Below are 13,378 nucleotides of genomic sequence, written 5' to 3' on the forward strand. Positions count from 1 at the left end.
GGAAACTGAGCTTACCCTCTTGGTGGATGTGGCCCCAAAAAGACACAACTAAGTCAAGGAATGGGAAAAGGAAGAGTTTTCCTTGTAACAAGTCAAGGAGAACACTGGGGCTATTTCCCGAAGTAGTGTCTTCCCAACAACAAAACTGGGGAAATTTAAAGCTAAGATTGTGTACATATTCATGAAGGGGCTTGCGTAATGGGGAGTAGAGCATGGAACTGGGGCAAAAGTCATCCTAAGGTGACCTGAGTCCAGGTCAAAGTCATGAGGACCTACAAGGATCAGCAACATTACTTCTCTGGCTCCAGGTGGTCCAGTATCTGAGCCCTCAAAATGGTTTCTCCTGCAAAGAAAACTCAAAAAGTGTGTGTGAGGTTGAGTTAGGGACAAATGGGGCAAGACTAGGTAGGGGGGCACAGAAACAGGCTCACAAAAACCCCAAAAATGCTGAGGTATAAGGAAACCAGAGATAAGGGAACAAGCCAGACCACACTGCCCTAGGTATGGGCCGGGAGGGTGTCTTTTTTATGGCAGTCATCTGTGACCAACAAAGAATAACCAGACCCCAAAGAAGAAGTAAGGTGTCAAAGATGTTATCACTAGTCCTTAATCAATGGTGGTATCAGTAGAAGGATTTAGGTTCTCTGGTTGGCTTCCAATAGAAGACCAAGCCTACAAGCTCTCAGTGGCAACCCAGTGGGGACCCCTCTCACTTCTGAGAGCTTTCTCTGTATCCTCACTTAATAAGCTTCTATCCCTTTACTTACTCTCCTTTCTTTGACCCCATGAGACAAGAATCAAGCTCTCCTGTGTCAAGGCCAGTGTTCACTTCTGAATAAGATCAGGCTACCTCTTGGCCTCCTAGTGGCTCTCTGCTCCCACATTCTGTCACAGGGTGGTGGGGGTGGGGGAGCCTAGCATGATTTTTCTTGGGTCAAGAAAGCTATGTGTTGTCTTTCTTTTTCTGGGGACCCCCTACCTCTGCTCATGGGGTGACTGTCTGCATTAGCTTATTAGCTTTATCTAGTGGAGAAACAAATTCTATCTTTATGACAAGAGGTATTTTGCAACTTGCAACTGGGCACCTCGCCTCTCAGGGAAGCTGGGAGATAGGGGGGCTCTATCCCTTTTTACATTTCAAAGAGATGCCTCCCAGGTCCTTGAGAGAAGCGTTCATGGGTCATCAAGCTGACAAAGGCCTATCTAGTTTTCAAAGGATTTATATACATTTCAAAGAGAGAAGAAACTACTTACAATTACAAGTTTTCTAAAGTGAAAAGTCTGAGAAAAAGGAGGGAGAAGGAATCTCTTTCCTCATTTTCAACAGGGAGAATTACACCTCTTATTTTTAATTTTCCCTTATAACACACCTCACCCCCAAGTCTTCTATTCTGAGGCCGAGAGCTGCACTTTTAAAGCTCTGCAGGCGATCCTGCTAATCAGTTCAGAAGGGCTGAGAGTTGCAGCCAGTGGGGAGCATCCCCAGGAGACCGGCTGGAATGCATATTCCCAGGGCAGGAGCCAGAACCACAGCAGCAGAATCTCGAGGGGGCAGCTAGCAGCTGCCTGTAAACCAGCCTTCTGGAGGATTCTGCGGGTCTCTAAAGGTGGCGCCTTGCTGCCCCAGGCGACAGCGCCGATTTTTCCCAAGGGGATACCTGTATCTAGGGAGACCTGATTTCCACAGGCCACACAGACTTGGTTAGTTTGAAGGCATTATTTTCTAGATCCTCAAATTTTCATTTTATTCTTTCTCAAACTGATGTTCCTGAGCATATTGCCTGTGTCTCCTCAGCCACTCCTTCCTCAACCTCCCATCTGGTCAGGGTCATCTTTCTCTCTCTCTCTCTCTCTTAACAAAGGAAACACATAAAAAGGCGGGCTGTGCATTTATGGCTGTCCAACACCCCTACCCCATCCAATATGCTTTCCATACGAACCTGGACATTTCGAAGGAGGAGAAGTAGGCGCAGAGGGGAAGGAGGAGGAGGGAGGCACACCTCTTAACTTCCATGAGGCTGAGAATGATGCTTTCCTCCTGGTTGGGGGGGTGAGGAGGGCCTGCTATGGAGACAATTCAAGAAGGAAGAACTCCTGAGGGAGAGTCCCAGAGTGGCTGAGAAGAGAACATGGCCAGGAAGTACCGAAGGCATCTTTTTTCACTGTGACAAATACACAGCAAGGCTCCATCTACCTTAGAATTCATAAGTGAGATGAATGTTTTAAAGACAGGTATTAGGGCACCTGGGTGGCTCAGTGGACTAAGCGTTCGATTCTTGATTTTAGCTCAGGTCATGATCTCAGGGTTGTGGGACTGAGCCCCACATCGGGCTCCACACTGAGCACAGAGTCTGCTTCAGATTCTCTCTCCCTCATATTCCCCCTCTGCTCTTCCTCTCATTCTCACTCGTGCTCTCTCTTTAATATAAATAAATAAAATCTTCAAAAAATTAAAAAATTAAAATTAAAAATACCCTCCAAATCCCCATGCTTTTATTTGCCTGACCAGTCTGACATGAGGACTGGCTTTGGCTAACCTATGGAAAATGTCCAAAAACTGGATGAGTTAAATGTGCAGATCCAAGGCTTTGAAGAAAATACATAAATATGCTAAAAGCACTTACACAACATGGTGGGGGTTGTATCTTTGCAACTTAATACAATTCTCATAAAATTTTTTATAACACCTTAAAAGTATGCTAGAAGTTATATAGTTGGTTTTGTTTTATATTATGGTGTTTGGGGATTATGTAGAAAAAATGTTTACAAAGCATAGCCCCCCAAAATTGGGATGCTTGAGATCTTAGGTAAACACTCCATTCAGGGCTACCCAGCCCAGAACAAGCAGAGACCAAAGAAGGAGCATCCCCCCAACTCACAGCCCACCCCCACCAGCACCACTGGTGCCAACAGCTCTGTATTTGTGGTAAGTGTAACAAAGTCTTGAAGGGTCCTAATACAAAACCCTGATGGGGATGCCTGGGTGGCTCAGCAGTTGACCACCTGCCTTCGGCCCAGGGCGTGATCCTGGAGGCCCGGGATCAAGTCCCACATCAGGCTCCCTTCATGGAGCCTGTTTCTCCCCCTGCCTGTGTCTCTGCCTCTCTCTTTCTCTCTCTCTCTGTGTCTCTCATGAATAAATAAATAAAATCTTAAAAAAAAAAACCCTGCAAACATTGCTGAAAGGAAGTCCATATGATGCTGAGTAGAAACTTAGAAAAGAACAAAAGTTAGGAAAAGAAATGCCCATGAAATTTTTCTCATAGTTAGAAATATTACCAATTCCTTGAGATGTGAAAGGTGCTTATTAACTTCCCTTAAGCGAACTGTACAGGGATTAATTGAAATCTTGGGGTATTGCAGCAGAGATAGCCCCAGACTCAGGAAATGGGCATAAACCAAGTAATGGTGAGGAACCCAGGAAATTCTCTTGCTCTTTCCCTTCTGTTTGTTGGTGAGCAGTAAATGCTTTCTACTCAGGGTGGCTCAGCTGGCTAAGCATCTGATTCTCAATTTATGTTCAGATCATGATCTCAGAGTTGTAAGATGGAGCTCTGCATTAAGTCCCCATTGGGCTCTGCACTCAGTGGGAATTCTGCTCAAAGAATCTTTCCCTCTGCCCCTCTCCACACCGCCTCAAAGAATAAATAAATCTTTTTTAAAAAATGCTTACTACTCTGTCACAGTAGATTGGCTCTAGTTCCTGAATAGAGAAAATGATAAAACAGGTTCAGTAACTTCTGAATTTGATTTGTTGCAGATCTGTTTGTCTAAAGACAAACCTCACTGGCCCACCAAGGTCCTCTCCTGGGCCAGGGAGCCATGGTGAAGGGAACTAGATCACATTTTTAATAACGTCATTGAAGTGTTCAAGCTTTTCAGTCACTGGGCTTTACAATCACTGCTCCATTTAACCTCATATTAATAGCTTCCAGCCAAAGGCCACAAAAAAACATACCTGCCATTGAATGAGTGTGGTTTATTGGCTCACTGAACTGAAAGATATCACATGCCATGGAGAACTGTGGGATGTTTTAGTAAGAGGATGCTGGAAAGAACTTACAGGTATTTTAAAACGTGCATGAATATTATACATAGAAAGCCCTAAAGACTCCACCTCAAGATTGCTAGAACTTATACAGCAATTTGACAGTGTGGCAGGATACAAAATCAATGCCCAGAAGTCAGTGGCATTTCTGTGCACTAATAATGAGACTGAAGACAGAAAAATTAAGGAGTCAATCCCATTTATAATTGCACTCTAAAGCATAAGATACCTAGGAATAATCCTAACCAAAGAGGTAAAAGATCTCTACCCTAAAAACTACAGAACACTTCTGAAAGAAATTGAGGAAGACACAAAGAGATGGAAAAATATTCCATGCTCATGGATTGGAAGAATTAATATGGTGAAAATGTCTGTGCTACCCGGGGCAATTTACACGTTGAGTGCAATCCCCATCAAAATACCATGGACTTTCTTCAGAAGTTGGAACAAATCATCTTAAGATTTGTGTGGAATCAGAAAAGACCCCCAATAGCCAGGGGAATATTGAAAAAGAAAACCAGAGCTGGGGGCACCACAATGCTGGATTTCAAGTTGTACTACAAAGCTGTGATCATCAAGACAGTGTGCTACTGGCACAAAAACAGACACATTGATCAATGGAACAGAATAGAGAACCCAGAAATGGGCTCTCAACTCTATGGTCAACTAATATTCGACAAAGCAGGAAAGACTATCCACTGGAAAAAGGACAGTCTCTTCAACAAATGGTGCTGGGAAAATTGGACAGCCACGTTCAGAAGAATGAAACTGGACCATTCTCTTAGACCATACACAAAGATTAACTCAAAATGGATAAAAGATCTAAATGCGAGACAAGAATCCATCAAAATCCTAGAGGAGGGATCCCTGGGTGGCGCAGTGGTTTGGCGCCTGCCTTTGGCCAAGGGCGCGATCCTGGAGACCGAGGATCGAATCCCACGTCGGGCTCCCGGTGCATGGAGCCTGCTTCTCCCTCTGCCTGTGTCTCTGCCTCTCTCTCTCTCTATGTGACTATCATAAATAAATAAAAATTTTAAAAAAATCCTACAGGAGAACACAGGCAACACCTTTTTTGAACTTGGCCACAGCAACTTCTTGCAAGATACATCTATGAAGGCAAGGGAAGCAAAAGCAAAAATGAACTATTGAGACTTAAGATAAAAAGCTTCTGCGCAGCAAAAGAAACAGTCAACGAAACTAAAAGACAACCTACAGAAAAGACATGAATCGAAATCTCACAGAGGAAGACATAGACATGGCCAACAAGCACATGAGAGGGACGCCTGGGTGGTTCAGCAGTTGAGCTGAACCTTCTGCCTATGTCTCTGCTTTTCTCTCTCTGTCTTTCATGAATAAATAAATAAAATCTTAAAAAAAACAAAACAAAACACCAAAAAATAAGCACATGAGAAAATGCTCCGCATCACTTGCCATCAGGGAAATACAAATCAAAACCACAATGAGATACCACCTCACACCAGTGAGAATGGGGAAAATTAACAAGACAGGAAACAACCAATGTTGGAGAGGATGTGGAGAAAGGGGAACCCTCGTGCACTGTTGGTGGGAATGTGAACTGGTGCAGCCACTCTGGAAAACTGTGTGGAGGTTCCCCAAAGAGTTAAAAATAGACCTGCCCTAGACCCAGCAATTGCACTGTTGGGTATTTACCCCAAAGATACAGATGCAGTGAAACGCCGGGACACCTGCACCCCGATGTTTCTAGCAGCAATGGCCACAATAGCCAAACTGTGGAAGGAGCCTCAGTGTCCATCGAAAGATGAATGGATAAAGAAGATGTGGTCTATGTAGACAATGGAATATTCCTCAGCCATTAGAAACAATGAACCACCATTTGCTTCAATGTGGATGGAACTGGAGGGTATTATGCTGAGTGAAGTAAGTCAGTCAGAGAAGGAAAAACATTATATGGTCTCATTCATTTGGGGAATATAAAAAATAGTGAAAGGGAATAAAGGGGAAAGGAGAGAAAATGAGTGAAAATATCAGTGAGGGAGACAGAACATGAGAGGCTCCTAACTCTGGGAAATGAACAAGGGGTAGTGGAAGGGGAGGTGGACAGGGGGTTGGGGTGACTGGGCGATAGGCACTGGGGGGGGCACTTGGTGGGATGAGCACTGGGTGTTATGCTATATGTTGGCAAATTGAACTCCAATAAAAAAATATACAAAAAAAAATAAAACGTGCATGAGATTTTGCTTTCATTCAAGTTTGATGAGGACAACAGATCACTAGATACTTGCCATTTAAAGGATAGTTTAGTATGTACAGTTCCCCCAGAGTAGGGGGCAAACCAGAGGAAAAAACTATAGATTTTTCTCTGCAGTCAGAGAGCAAGGGGAATGACTGCTTATTGTGGTTTCCCAGGAAGGAATGGGCTGACCAGGTTTAGGAGAGTTTGAATAATTTCACTGGGGGGGGGGGGGGGGTGGTTAGAAGCTGTCCTTAGTTGTCTGATGCCTGGTGCTGAGAAGATTAGCAAGTAGAGGTGGCCTTTGGATTGGTTAGTTTGCATATGAGAGGGGATCAAGGCAGCAGTGCTGGCAATCAAAACATCAGATACGGAAACTAGAAAATGTGGTTAATACAGTAAGATTTGGCCTGGTGGTAGCAGACTTTTGGGATGGTACAAGAAAAGTGGGCTTTGCTCAGCACTGGATGTTGTCAAAAAGCAACCAAATTTTGTGATTGGATGTTTATCTAGATGGTGGGACAAATGAGGTAGAACATTGAAGTGATAGCCAGAAAAAGGGGTTGGTCATTTTTGTGGTTTGGATAATATTCTTATTTTGGCTTTTTTTTTTCTTCTTATTTCTGTTGTTGAGTTTTGATATTCAGATATTATTATGGAGTGCTTTTCTTGTTTCTTGCTTCAGCATAGTCACAGTGATGTTTTCTGATGTCGGTATTCTGTGAAATTGTTTATGGGCAATGAGAGAGGTGAGGGCCGAGCCCGCCTGTCTCTCACAATAATCCTAGAAGGTAAGTACCGTTGAGCACTGGACAAAGCAGGAGTTAGGGGCACCAATCTCCACGTGTAGTCACAAATCCATATATACCTTTTGACTCCCACCCCAAAACTTAACTACTAAGAGACCACTGTTGACCAGAAGCCTCACCAATAACATAAACAGTTAGCACATACTTTGTATATGTATTATATACACTAAGTATTCTTACAATAAAGTAAGCTAGACAAAAGAGAAATGTTATTAAGAAAATCATCAGGAAGAGAAATATGTTTACAGTATTGTACTGTGCTTGCTGAAAAAAAATCTGCATGTAAATGGACCCATGCAGTTAAACTCATGTTGTTCAAGGGTCAACTGCACTACTATTATCTCTGTTTCCCAGTTGGGGAAATAGGCTTAGGGAGTTTAAGCTTATTTACTAAAGTCACAAAATCAAGAACTTTTGTTTCCAGCTACCTCATGATTCTACTTCCACCCTACTGTAAATAAATACTGTGTAAACATTATTTTTGTTTGCCAAGTTCTTCCCTCTCTGAGATTATATGCTCAAGATAGGGGGGGAATGCAATACTAAGAGGATTTTGCATCTGGATAAACAATAAAAAAGATGTCCATTCAGGGCACCTGGGTGACTCAGTCAGTTAAGTGTCTGCCTTCAGCTCAGGACATGGTCTCTGGGTTTGAGCCCCTCATTGGGCTCCCTGCTCAGCAAGGAGCCTGCTTCTCCCTCTGCCTTTCCCTCTACTTGTGCTCTCTGGCTCTCTCTCTCTCTCTCTCTGTCAAATAAATAAATACATAAATAAATAAATAATATATTTTTTTAATGTTCAGTCTTCTGAAAATGTTCTTTAAATGAATTCATAAGTAATTCCATTGGCGTATTGTAGTGTGACTCTGATAATATAAGTCACCTTCTTTTATTGGTGTCTTAAATCTAAGTAAAGAATGAGATTAAAAAAAAAAAGAATCAGATTCAGGGCTTAAAGTTGAAACATTTGAACCCAGAAAATCCCATCTCAGTAACTGGACATGACCTTCCTGAGTAGGAACCATTTGCCATGATGAATCTAAGAATTAAGTTCCAAGAAGTGATAAAAATGGAAGTTGGAAGGAACAATTCCTATTGGAATAAGCTGGTTTTATATAAGCAGCTTACCTACAGCATATGACACAATTTTATACTAAGTTGATTAAATTAATTCATGGGAGAAATTATTTTAGGAGATAACTAAACTGTAATCTGGCCAGGCCAAAATGTTTCTACGTGTGTTGTCCATGAACAAGGACATAGCTGATGGGCTGAATTGCCTGGGCCTTCCTCCTCAGCAGGACAAAACAAAAACAAAAACAAAAAAACAAAAACAAAAACAAAAAACAACCAAAAACAAAACAAAACAACTCAAAGCTTTTTTAAGGGATACAAAGAAAAATTCAGATGCAAGGGGTTGTATATATAAAGAGGATTATTGTTTTGTGCATACCATGAAGACAGGGAAAAATTTCTATGTCTCATCTCAAAATGAAATGCTTCATATAAAATGGTTATGAAAATCTTCAACCTTGTGATTATCATAGGTATCTGGATTCCTCTATTGAGTTTATGAGCGTTAGCGTGTTATAAATCCAAAGCAACAGGTTAAGACAAAATGTGCCAGTTATTTATTTCATGTACATAAACCTGAGCACAAAGAACAGAAGAGTCACAGTAAGTATGTAAATACGTCTCTAAAACTGTATTTATGTTAGCATGGAGACGTCCACACAGAGCTAGTGGGAAATCAGTGTGGGGGAAATTACTGCATGTTTGCCAAAAACCCCATGGAAAGCTTCGAAGAACCCAAAGTACTGTAAAAATGCCAGAATTATTCATCTATGAGCTGTATTTTCCCAAGAGATCTAAAAGATTTATAAAATAAAAACAAGTACCTATTAAGTAGCAAATTAAGCCTCATGTACTAGAGCTACTTCTGTCAGCACTGGAAAACTGTAGAGTAAATACAAAGAACAAAACCTGAAAGGGTTCAGACAGGCAAATGTTTATCCAAATCCCTAGTCCTTTTAAAGAAATACTGGGGTTTCTGACAGATGAAAGTTTAACAACAGAAAATGTAGGCTCACATACATATTTATGAAACCTCAGGCCATAAGAAGAGTTAGTCTAAGCAGTAGTAAGTAACACAACAAAAATATCAACAATTATAACAACCTATCTGTCCTCTGAGTATCAAGAGCTTTATAAGTAACAGCAACAATTTAGAGAGTTCCTAAAGTCATCACAAAGAATTAATACTTTTACATTAAATATTTCTTAACAGAGACAATTATGACTGTCAACATATTGTTAGTACAACCCAGTGAAGAGTGAAAAGTTAGGAGTGTTTCACTGAATGTAGCCGTAACGTCCAGTATTATTTCAGTGAGTTAGGTAAGGAGCAAAAAAATACTCACATTGGGTTCACAACTGTTTTTATTGAGGTATAATTGGAATACAGAAAAGTGAACATAACTAGATTAATTTGATAAATTTTGACAAAAAATACATACTCGTGAAACCATCACCACAATCAAGGGAATGAACACATCCATTGCCCCAGAAAGCTTCTACATGCCCTTTGGTAATTCCTCCCTCCCCCTACTCCCCACTACTCCTCCCAGCCTCAGCGAACACTCATCCATCTGCTTTCTGTCACTATGGATCACTTTGCATTTTCTATAGTTTTCTACAAATGTTATCATACAGTATGTTTGGTCTCTCATTCTCTTTCTCTCAGGAAGCGGAGAAGGATCTAGCCTCTTTCACTCAGCATAATTGTTTTGAAATATATACATGTTGATGCTTTTTATTTCTTTTTATTGCTAAGTAGTGTTTCATTTATAGATATACTACAATTGGTTAATGCCCTCACATGTTTGTTGGGGAGGAAAACTTTTGCTCTACCCTTCAAAATCCTATTGAGTGGTCTAAGAATTAAACTGACATGAGACAGATTAACATTTAGTCTTTTTCATTTTCCTATCCATAAACTGTCTCCCTTCCCTTTGAAATCCCAGACCCAAACCCACAGGCAGTCAAGCAATTGAGACTTTTATGCTATCTGGAGCTAGGGGGACTGGGGTTTGGGTCCTTCCTGGAGCAGGTCCTCTAACTAAATTCTTTGAAACAGTTAGTGAGAAGGTCAAAGATTCTTCCTATCTTCTGTTTCTTAAAAATAATCAGCCTACAATAATCCACATGCCAAAGAAAACATTTTGGGATAACAAATTTTGTTCCCTTACATGTTAATAGACATTGGGTTGTTTCCAGTTTGGGGCTACTTTAAATACACTATGAACATTCATGTACAAGTCTAAGTATGAACATATGCCTTCATTAGCATGGGTAAATTACTAGGAGTAAAATGACTGGGTAATATAATAGATATTTTTTAAGAATCTGCCAAACTGTTACCCAAACGGTACCATTTTACATTCTTACCAGTGGTGTATGAGAGTTCAAGTTCCTCCACATCTTGGTCTAGTGAGACTTTTCAATTTTGGTCATATTTATATGTGTGTAGTAGTTAACTCATTATGATTTTAGTTTGCATTTCCTTGATGTTGAGTATCTTTTCATGTGCTTACTTGTCATCTGTATATCTTCTTTGGTCAACTGTATGTTTGAGTCTTTGGCCCATTTTTTATTGGGTTGTTTTCTTACTGGGTTTTGAGAATTCTTTATTCATTCTATATAGAAGTCCTTTATTGGATATGTGGTTTGAAAATATTTTTTTTCCAAGTCTGTGTCTTTTCTTTTCATTCTCTTAACAATGTCTTTGAAACGCAGAAGTTCTTAATTTGATTAAGTACTGTTTATCAATTGTTCTTTCATGGATCATGTTTTTGGTGTTCTAGAGTTTACAATTCTGTCTAAATGCAAAGTCATAAAGATTTCCTATATTTTCTCCCAGATGTTCTATAGTTTTAGGTCTATGAGCCATTTCTGTGATATTCTGCACTGCGTAATCTACCTACCTTGTCTTTCCTCAACTCCCTCCTCCATCTCTCAACTCACAGAGAATAGGTACTGCCTGGGTTTCCCCTCCCTACACTGTGGTCTTGAAACTTGCTCCAGGGAGCAATCTGGAACAATTGCAGGGCTCACCTGGTTGCTTTCCATCTGTCAAGACTCACTGTACCTTGTTGCCTTGTGTCCAACGTCTTGAGTTTCAGTGTCTCACATATTTTGTCTAGTTCTTTAAGCATTTTAGCCTGGAAGGTAAATCCATCCTCAGTTTCTCTATCCTGACCCAAAGAAGGCCTCTAACTCTTGAACTTTAACAAAATTGCCTTTCTTTAATGACAAACAGGCAAGAGCTTGCCACTCAGAATATGTCACCACATCCCTCTAAGCTTTGTTCTTTTCCTATAAAACTCCAAAGAACTTAGCCTGTGATAATTATGGATATTTCTGTACTCCTCCAACTAATCAACATAAAAAAAAAAGTCCAGTCTGCCCTTTTTTGAGGGTATTTTTCCTAACTACAGCTGTTCTAAATTTATTAAAAACCAACCAATCAACCAACTCTACCCAGACCCCACAAGATGAGCAGTTAGTCTCTTAAAGCATTCTTGGAATTGAACTGTTATATTACTTCAGTTAAGGCCATCCTAATATGAAACAAAATATGATGTCATTATAGTTCTCTCAAGTTACAATGTTCACTACCCTGGATTATATAATGTGCACCTGACAGCACTAGCAAGCATTGTCTTGAGATTTTAACCTACATTATCAGTCTAACCATGGTCATAAACTTTGCTATCTGGAAAGAAGGCAGATGGAAAAATTAGCAAAGAAAAGAGAAAGGAGTTACCATGTGCCAGAATAATCCATCCAGTGCCGAGACCACCCTCAAACTCTCACCATAGGTGGTGATAATGCTAGGATTTCTACATCCTGGGTGGGGGCAAGAATTCTGCTTTATGCAGATGGCCTCCTCTCTTAGAGAATGAGAGCTGAAAGAGTCTGGTCTTTGTTTTCAGCTATTTCTCCAAGAGCTCTTTTGTTTATATAAAATCCTTATTTTGACTTTCCAGTTCCCCTTTGATCACTGTGTTCCTGGCACCCACTAGGCTTTGTCAAGGGAGACAGTTTCACCCTCTTGTGAGCAGGATCTCCAATAGTTATTGTAAGCACCTTTTTAAGCCCCATATTCACCAGGTAGCAAAGCCAGCTTTTCTTGGGATTTCTGTAGCCCAGAGGGGTCCCAGGTCTTTTGTAGCAGGCACTGTGCTATTGGTGCGTTTCATGCCTGTGTTCTCAAAGGACAGAAAATAAATGAGAGGAAAATAAACGTTCGCCAAATGTGTCTCTTTATCAACCCTGTCATTCCTCAAATTTGGAAACAGTTATCAGTTAGCTGTGCTTCTAGCATGGGGGTCCAAATATCCCTTTCAGGGGCCTCTTTTACTGAAGCAGTTCATGGTGGCCCTGTTTTCTTTTAAGTAATGTGCCAGGCCCTCTGCCCACACTTGTTGGCAAACCTGACAAAAGGGGAACCTAGAGGATTGAGCTCTTGTGCATGAGCCACCAAGCCTGCACCCTGTGCCCTGCATTTCTCCTAGTGTTGGATCCTGTGGGTCTTGTGGGACGTCCTGCCTGCTGTCATCCAGCCCTGAGCTTCCCCTCACCCCTCTGCTAGATGTTCCCTGGCATGGAGCAACAGAGAGCCCTGGGTTACCTCAGCCTCAGCGAGGGCCTCTCTCAGCCATATGTGGAATCTATTCCTCTGGCTGAACACCCTCTCAACTGTACTTTCTCCTTCTCATGTATGTAAAGTATATGATACCAAACTCAACATTTTCCTGCTGTAGTTAAAACAACTGAGCTAGCCCTGTTCTCTTTCCTATTTCTATTAAACCATTTTTGATGTCTGTGGCCTTGTCTTTTTCTTTATGCAAACATACTGTCTAAATGAATTTTTTATCTGCAGCATTTCACCTCAGGAAGTATTCCTGGAATGCGAGATAGACCAAAATGGTAGACAATCTGGCACATTTTACTTTTGAAAAACTGCATAAAATAGCTACCCCCAAAAGGGACAAACGACGGGGCCTATGACAGGTTTCTCTAAGCTATGCACTGACACTCTAAGTTGCTCACACATAGGACAAGATCTTGTTAGTCAGGGTAAGTGCTAGTAACAGTGGGAACACCTCTCCTAGCACCATCAGGCATTCTTCTCCTTTATTCTGTGTGGTTACTCCTTGCAGTCTGCTGAGCCACACACCAGGTTAGGGACGGTGTATTAGCGAATCACAAAGAAAGGCCAACCATAGAAACACTAGAAAAAAAATA

Source organism: Vulpes lagopus, chromosome 16, assembly GCF_018345385.1.
Source record: "Vulpes lagopus strain Blue_001 chromosome 16, ASM1834538v1, whole genome shotgun sequence".
In the NCBI taxonomy this organism is placed as follows: Eukaryota; Metazoa; Chordata; class Mammalia; order Carnivora; family Canidae; genus Vulpes; species Vulpes lagopus.